The sequence below is a fragment of the Anolis sagrei genome, chromosome 1 (genome assembly GCF_037176765.1).
Source record: "Anolis sagrei isolate rAnoSag1 chromosome 1, rAnoSag1.mat, whole genome shotgun sequence".
NCBI lineage: Eukaryota > Metazoa > Chordata > Lepidosauria > Squamata > Dactyloidae > Anolis > Anolis sagrei.
Window position 1 is genome coordinate 274,627,899 of NC_090021.1, and position 9,129 is coordinate 274,637,027.

The 9,129-nt window shown below is 37.4% G+C and overlaps 1 long non-coding RNA gene across 1 annotated transcript; it reads left to right on the forward strand.

The window, feature by feature from the left end:
* The first annotated feature begins 5,243 nt into the window (after positions 1–5,243).
* Positions 5,244–5,571, forward strand: LOC137095958 (uncharacterized). Its single transcript, XR_010909102.1, has 2 exons — positions 5,244–5,334; positions 5,416–5,571. It is a non-coding gene; the product is annotated as an uncharacterized lncRNA (long non-coding RNA).
* The last annotated feature ends 3,558 nt before the right edge of the window (positions 5,572–9,129 follow it).

Sequence of the window (9,129 nt, forward strand, 5' to 3'; positions counted from 1 at the left end):
AAGCCTGAAAGTCAGTGGCTGTCATCTTGAAAGACAGGCAGAAGCAGGAGGAGGAGTCAAGCCGACTCCTGATTGGTCAGAGCAATTAGTGGAGGAGTCGGTTGAGAGAGGGAAAGAGGCTGTCAGCTCTTGACAAGAGTGAGAAGTGTCTTGACATCAGACACAGAAGGAAGGGATTTTTAGGAGAGGAAGCTAAATAGGAGTCTGACAGGGAAAGAAAGCTTTAAAGTGAGCCTTAAGGATAGGGAATAAGTAGCAGACAAGGGCTCGGGTTACTGTATTGAGAGGATCAGTAACAGAAAGACTTGTCTTCTTAGACTTGGGAGAAGTTTAAGAGAGCTTATTGCCCTGTGGGTGAGACAGATAGGAGTCTGTTCTCTAAGTGATACTGTTTCTAAGAATAGAGCAGTTTGTTTAAGGGAACTCACAGTTTTAAAAGCTTTATTGTCAGTGAAACTCCTGATTTAAATATACTAAGTCTCTACAACTGAATTACGCTTCTGTGCCGCTCATTCTATGAGTAGATATTTGCTAAAAGTTCAATAAACCTTTTCTAGTTCATTTTTAACTGGTGTCAGCTTCAGTCTGTCAATCTCCTCAGAACTAAGTCAAGTCAATAATAGAAATCTCTTTAAAGTCCAGTCAGCCAGCGAAGAAGCAATAGAAGAACTAAGGGCAAACACACCTTACCTACAACACATTCACACTTTTGGTTCCTCAGACCAATAAAAGCTGAGGTGGTGGCAGTCATATCTACCAGAAACATCGGTCCTTGATATATTTAACCTATGGTCAGCTGCTAATTTTGTTATACTGGTGGCAGCGGTGGGATTCTTTGTTCCCCCCTGCCTCAGATATCCTTGAATTTTGTTATAGCAGGCAACTAGTATATAAAAGTCCTGAATCATCAGAATACGATATATATTTGGATGTGGGTGAATAGACTCAACCCAATCAAGTGAGTTAGGTCCCTTCCACACAGCCCTATATCCCAGAATATCAAGGCAGAAAATATCCCACAATATCTGCTTTGAACTGGGTTATCTGAGTCCATACTGGTTCCTCTTTTATGTGTCTTCATAATCCAGTGTTATGGGGAAGATGTTGGAACCAAATAAGGCCTCAATTTGCCATGGACCAGACAACAACCACTGCAGCTTTGAACTACTTTGAAAAAATATTTTAAATAATGTTTAATCAGTTACAACTGTTTTTTTAAAAAAAACATTATTTCTTGTCCATTACCGCTGGGATCCTGGTGGCATGAGAGGTGATAAATAAATGCAGTAATAAATAAAAGTGCATACATACAGAGAAAGGAAAACTGAGAAAAAATGTTATGCCAAAATTATTTGGTTCCTATATGATCTACTAGTTTTCGTTTATCTGTTGTCAAAATATCATACATAAAATTCCAATGTATACCAGAGATTAGTAGTGACTGGCTCAAGTGACCATGGGATACTGAATCCACTCTGGACTTTAATCTGAACTTTTAAGAGCTACATAAGGTATTGATACTATCTGGAGAATAGGATTCATTACTCTGAATGGCTTTTTTAAAGGTCTGTAATAAAACTCAGAGTTTCACCCCTACACTGACATTGAAGAACCAACACCCTTTGAATGTAAATAAGAACAGCTGTTTCAATAATGTACTTCTTTGAAGCAAGTGCTTTATTCTTTCCTAATAAATTACTTTATATTCATTTCATTTCATTTTCCTCTTTATGGCATGTATTGACATAAGTTGCTGTGTGTAAGACACAGATTTAATGTTCATGAGTATATTCAAAAATAACTTGGAACAATCAATAGAGTTGTTTCCTTCTACCTTCTTTTCACCATTGTAGGCATTTTTATTGCTCACTAAGCAAGGAAACAAGGGTAAATTTAGAGTCATTTCAATAAAAACCATAAACTTTTTTGGAGAGCAAGGAACATAATCACTGCAACATTAACAAATTCTATTCCTTTTTGAAATCAAGTGTTCTAGAAAAAAGAAATATTAGTGGCAGAACAGGAATCTGAAATTCACATTGTTCTTCAAATACTAAGAATTACCTTTATCCTTTTATTCAACTTTTATTAAATCTTAGTTTGTCATCAATGTCAATGTGCTCTGGTGGCTGAAGAATTATGGCCTTTTTTTCAGAAGAGGGGGAAAGAATACCATTCAAGAGTACTTTGTTAAAAGAATTAATTGACACCCATACTTTTACCAAGGAGTTAGATTACATCATAGTACCTAATCAGAAAATTCCTCCTCCAACTTTTACTATTCCTTTATTTGATTTGTTTTGATATACTTTGGGCAAGGAAAGCATCAAGGTATCTAACAATAACAAAATGAAGATCAAAATGAAACCTTGCTTTAAAATATAGCATAAAGGCAAATAATACAACTAAATTAGGGCATTGGGATAACATCCAACTAGTAAGATCCACTCAGTAGAACACATGGCAAAATGCCATCTGAATAAGGAAAGGTATTTGAATGATAGCAGAACAGACAGGAAGACAACCTAGTAACTCACAACTGGCCTTCGCAGGACCTGTATTTATCAGCCATAAATGGTATTAAAGAAGCTGCATCAAGCATATAAAAGAACTTCAAATTTAATATTAGAAACACTAATATTAGAAACACTAAATTACACATCAGTAATTTTGAAAATTCTTGAAGAACAGGAAAGATCCCAGAAGATTGGAGAAGTGTGTGAGTTGTCCCCATGTTCACAAGGTGGGGAGGAGGGAACCAGTCAGCAATAGGAAAAGTTCTAGAACAAATAAACAGTCAGTTTGGGAGCACTGGGAGGAAAATTGTGGTTATTAAGAACCAACATTGGTCTCTCAAAAACAAATCCTTCCAATGCAACTTCTTCTTCAAATAGAGTTGCAAGCTTGGTAAAACAGGGAAATGCTGTGACTGTGGTATATCTTAGAATCATAGGAAAATAGTTCCACATGCTATTCTTGCACACAGCAGATAAAATGTGGATCAGAGTTTTCTTGTAATATAGATTTGGAGCTGCTTGTTGGATTCAACACAAAAAGTACTCACCAACAGTTATTCTTCATCCTGGAAAAGGAGCGAATAGAATAGTGTCACATAGTTCTGTCCTTAGTCTGATATTGTTTGTCATCTTTAAATATGATTTGGATGGCAGATAATCAGATAATCTGGGATCAGATCCTGGGATATAGGGCAGTGTAGAAGGGGCCTAAAACCTCAGAGATGAGGATATATATATATATATATATATATATATATATATATATATATAGGGAAGTTCAGTTAAAATCCGCAAAATGAACTTCAACAGAGATAAGTGTAAGGTACTACATTTAGGCAGGAAAAATGCTCAAAAACAGGATGGAGCTATCTACCTGTCAAAGTAGACTAATGTACTGAAAAATACATTTGTGTTGCTTTACAATGCTGTCAGATCAAAATCAATATTTCCATGATAGGAAGTTATGAGGCATATTTGCTCACTGAACATCCATGAACTCAGGGCCTCTATGTGTGTGGTGGGGGGTGGGGGGTGGAATTTGAATTTCCCCAAAACCTGGAGGTCCAGAGATGGCCAATCCAAACTGTAGTACCTGTTGATATGAGGGGAGAAATGAGGGTAAATTGTAAACCAAATCTGAAGTTATTCATAGAAATACACCTTTTATGTATGTATTTATTATCTCAATATTGTGATCCTGTTGGATCTAATTAAAAATGGGGTATTTTGGATTGGTTGGAGCAAACCAGAAGAGCAGTCTCAAGCAACATGCTGCCTGCTGGTTCCCAGCTTAGCAGTCATCTTTAAATAATAGATAATTAAGCTTAGATTGTAGATCGTGTAATAAGGTGATACTGTCCCTCTCCCTTTGACATATATAAACTTACAAACTGTATTTATACCCCACCACCATCACCCCAAAGGGACCCGGGATGGTTCACAGAAGCACTACCAGTGCTAAACATAAAATAAACAATACATAAACATAAAAGCTATCACAACATAAATACACAACTGCAACCATGCATAAAATGACACATAGTCTAGCATCCAAAGAACTACAGGTCCCAGTGTTCTTGATATATATCTTTTGCTAGGAGAGAAAATAAAGCATCATAAGACAATGGGAGCAAGTGCCTCCACTTCTTCTGATAAGAGCTGTAGATCCTATGTGCCTAATTTAGTCACAGTTTTAATGCAACTTTAGATGATGACATCTGTATATTAGAGCTGCCTCTCAAAGCAACCAATAGGATTTGTTTTATATCAATTAAATCTTAAAATATATTACAAGAGAGCATGGAGAACTTCTTGGAAGAAGCTTCTAAATAACTAAATTATAAGTATCACCCAGGTCTTTTTGAAAAATTTATTTCTGAAATATTGGGGGGAGGGGAATCTTCTTTTGAAAAATAATGTGAGCTATACCTGCTTATATTAAATGAGACTTGCAAGAAACAGCGGCCAACTGTGATGAAAGCAAAGAAATGCAATCCTTTACCCTTTAGATCAAAACCCTAAGACATTATTCAATGGGATCTATTGAGTGTGGACCAATAAGAGACATTATTTTTGGGAGGCTAATTCATATTGTTATATGGGAAAAAAATCTAAAATACAATATGAATGGGTTCCTTAGTAGACAGGTTAAACACCAATAATCCACTTATAAAGATAACATAATGAATAAGTCCAACAAATAGGTAAATTGTGAAACTTAGACTGTTCAATTCACAGTAGTCACAAAATTAAGCAATATGAAATAAGTTCTGTACAGTCTTTTAGTGATGTCGTTGTATGTTCATGAATCAGCCTCCCACGGACTTTAACATTAAACTCCTACAAAGGGAAACATATTGGATCTTCAGATTACGGACGGAACACCCACACGGTCTTAATGAATACAATTCATACAGTTGCTATATATAACCTTGAGATTTTCTGTATTATCCCTTGTATACTACACATCCCTGGGGAGTACATCACTCACAACGCCATCTAGTGGTGACTTCCTCCACACCTATAACTTTAAATGAGCCTTTAATTAACTTCTCTGTCTCCTCTACATCTGATGTGCATTTTCCTCTTTAAATAGAGGAAACCCCCAGATCCTGTTCATACTCGCTATTAGAATCAAACTTAGAAGCAGAGTATCTTGTGAGTATACACCTATTTGGTGAAATATATTGGTAAAACATTTATTTTGATATATGTAACGTCTAAATGTTAATAGCCACAATTTGTTCCTTTTACCTAGATCCCATTGCAAAAAAACTTAAGTATCTCTTATGAGAACATATGTAAAAGACTGAACTTTGTAAGTATTTCTAAATGCATTCTATTTCATTATGTTCAACCTATACAATTGTAAAATGTATTTATGTATGTAAAATTACAGACCACCCGAAGAAGGCCTAAAGCAAAGGCCGAAACCGGTCGTGGGAGGCTGATTCATGAACATACAACGACATCACTAAAAGACTGTACAGAACTTATTTCATATTGCTTAATTTTGTGACTACTGTGAATTGAACAGTCTAAGTTTCACAATTTACCTATTTGTTGGACTTAAAAAAATCTAAAATGCCAGGACGAAGAGGGAAAAGATAATGTTAATTTAAATTGACCTATTGCATGGGGTGGGTAAAGTGGAGCACATGACACCCAGATTCCAATTTTGCAGCTCTGAAATCACCTCCAAACCCACACGGAAAGCTCAAAAAGCATGCAAAACTGCTCCCAGTTCCAGACAGGAATCCCCCAGGAACCTCCAACAGCCCCCAAAACATCTATTTTCAACAGACTCCCTCTTAAAATGGTCTCAGAAAGTGACGTGACAGTACTTTGTGTTGCTACTTTGGCAAGGATTCCAGCAGTCATAAAGATATTTGGAAGTGCTGTAGAGGGATGTAGCCTGTGTGAGAGGCCAGAGGGGAGAAATGCCCCCTCTGGAGTTGCCCTTCCCTGGCCTACCATTTGTAGCTGAATTGGTTCATTAGTCAATTTCAAGATCAAGATCAAAAAGTTTCAAAGTAGTTGGCAAATTGTAGGGTGGGTGTTATTATTAAACAAAGTAGTAAAGAGCGAATCTTTCAGGAATGTATAATACGTAATGTCAGCATGCTGAAAGAAGCAAAGACCACCAGCATTGAAGTGATGGTCCTCCGCAATCAACTCCTCTGGACCGGCCACATCTTCCAAATGCCCAACCACCATCTCCCAAAGCAGTTGCTCTACTCCGAACTCAAGAAGGGTAAATGGAATGTTGGTGGGCAGGAAAAGAGATTCAAAGCCAACCTTAAAAATTCTGGCATAGAACTGAGAACTGGGTAGCCCTGGCCCTTGAGCACTCCAGCAGGAGGTTAGCTGTGACCAGCAGTGCTGTAGAATTTGAAGAGGCATGAATGAAGGGTGAAAGAAAGAAACGTGCTAAGAGGAAGGCATGTCAAGCCAACCCCAACTGGGACTGCCTTTCACCTGGAAACCAATACCCTCACTGCAGGAGAATATGCAGATCAAGAATAGGGCTCCACAGTCACCTCCGGGCCTACCCCCAGTACACTCATCTTGGAAGACTATCCTACTCGGACAATGAGGGATAGCCTAAGTAATACATAATGTTAATTTTTGAATTAAAATAGACTTTTATAATGGCTTGTGGAAACACTATACAACCTAAAAAAAATGTTGAATAAACACTGAGAACAGGGATGGCCTGGCCCTTGAGTGTTCTAACTAGACATCAGCTGTTACCAACAGTGCTATGAATGTTGAGGAGGCACAAATAGAGGGAGACAGGGGGAATGTGCCAAGAGGAAGGTACATCATGCAAACCCTTGTCAGGACAATTTTTCCATCTGGAAATCTATGTCCTCATTGTGAAACACCATGCCGATTCAGAATACGCCTACTACCAAGACTCTACCCTTGAAGACAATCATATTCAACTTTGAGTACCTATGTTGGTGATGTGATAAACTGACCACATGTATGAGGCAAGGGTAGGTTTTGTGTCATAAAAGAGATTTATTATATGACCCATGTATAAAGTAAGAGTAATTCTGCAGAGAGAAGAAAGCCAATTCAACAAGTTGGCCATCCCTAGCCACCACTACTATTTCTCTGCCCTGGCATTTTAAAAGGCCAAAAGTTGCACCATGGCAGAGTATGTATAGAAGGTCGGTGCTTTTTTAAAGGTTTTATCGTGCTTAAATTGTTCATTGATTTTAACCTGAAACTGTTTGAATTGTTTATATTGTTTTGTCTGTTTGATAGCTTGTGATTCCTTGAGGAGGCCGAATAACAGTACATACATACGTACATACATATATACAAGTCTACTAGTCCACCATATTTGGCAATTTTCTTTCCTTTTTATTTTTCACTGCATTATCATGAAATAAGGCTAATTGTACTTTTCTGACAGGCTCTGACAACAGTTTTCACTTGCAATCTATTTACTTATCAAACAGCTGAAATTCGGGGCAATTCAACTGCTAGGAAACCTGGCTGCACATAATATAGCAAAAATGACATTTGTCCATTAATGGTAATTATATAAAAATGCACAAAGTTTCTGAGGTCTGTCTGCTTCTGTTGAAATGTTCATGAGCTGTAAACCCTCTGATTAAATTTTAAGCAAAGAGAAATGGGCTAGCTTCCTGATAGCAGAGAGGCCAATAAAGTGCAGTGTGACCAATTGTGCATTCAATGTAGCTATGCTATCTGGGAAACAATTAAGTCAAGCATCAACAGTACAGCACGACTGCACAACAAACAGCCACTGCTGACTAGTTGTTCTTTGCCAGCACGAAGTAGATTTCTGGAATGGGTTCCAAGCTTACATCTAGTCACAAAGACACTTTGCCACTCACAACAGAAAGAGAACATGTGACTTATATTTAGGTTTGGAATATGGAAGAACTATCATTTGGGGAGAGAATAAACAGAAACGTGTGTACTATTTCTGTTGTATGAAATAATAATGAAAGACAGTTCTGAATTTCTCTCCTATACTTTTCTCTCGGTGAACATGTTCTCCTGAAAATATTATTTCTTCTCAGTCATTTCTCTAGTGTGTGCTATCAAATGTGTGTAGCTCCTTAGGATGGGATTACACCTGCTAAAATGCAATCAAATATGTGCAGACCTTAGTGTGATATATGTTTAAAATGTTCCTTTTTAATGGATGCATCTGTTATTGCTGCTGTTTCATTTCCTGACAGAATTGAAAAGAATTTATAGAAATTAGAGACAGTGATAGAACTTTGAAATGGCTGGTCCTTGCTGCTGGAATAATGGTCATTTCATAGACCCATCCTGCCCCCCTTCATCCAAAACACAGGAATTAGGAAATGCCTTGTAAAACCCATCCTAAGGAACCCTTGCCATTTCCACAAAATTCCAATTCAATTGTACTATTTTCCCCACTGCTCCTCCATAGCTGAAAGTCTAACTTCATTTCTGATATCTTCAAAAGAAGCCACTTCACCTCAGGCAGCATTTGACTGAATCTGAAACAGTGCTGTTTGACTGGGCTTCAGCTTTTGGTTGATGCTGATCCATGCCTATAGTTTTCAGTATATGAGTTTTAACACACTTTTCCTCTTATTATTATGGATCTTTGGAAGAAAGGGTACTAAATAAAAAATGTGTTCATTATAATCATTACCCCCAGCTGCTTTCCTTTTTCAGACAGTGAGGTCTTTTCTCTTCTTCCATAATGGGTAGCTGTCTCAGACTTTTCCATTTTCTTAAGTATTTGGCAGGTTACCTGCATGAGAACTTTAAAGCATTGTTCCCTAGTCCTTTGAGATACCATGGACCTCTTTCAGTAATGAATGAGTTCATTACTGTTTTACAGTATAAAAGACAGGTTAATCCTTTGTCAAATCCCCATGACTCTACCTTTTGTCCTTGTTCCAATTATTCAAAATGTGATGGCACCTTATGTTCTTCAGACTTTATGCTCCGGCACTCAGTGGTATATATTTAGGGAAAGACAGGTTAAAATGGTCTATGTAGGCCTCAAATCCTGTTGTTACATTACAATCAGGTCTACAATAGAGAGTAATGTTCTCAATGTATTTCAAGCCACCTATCTTAAAACAAC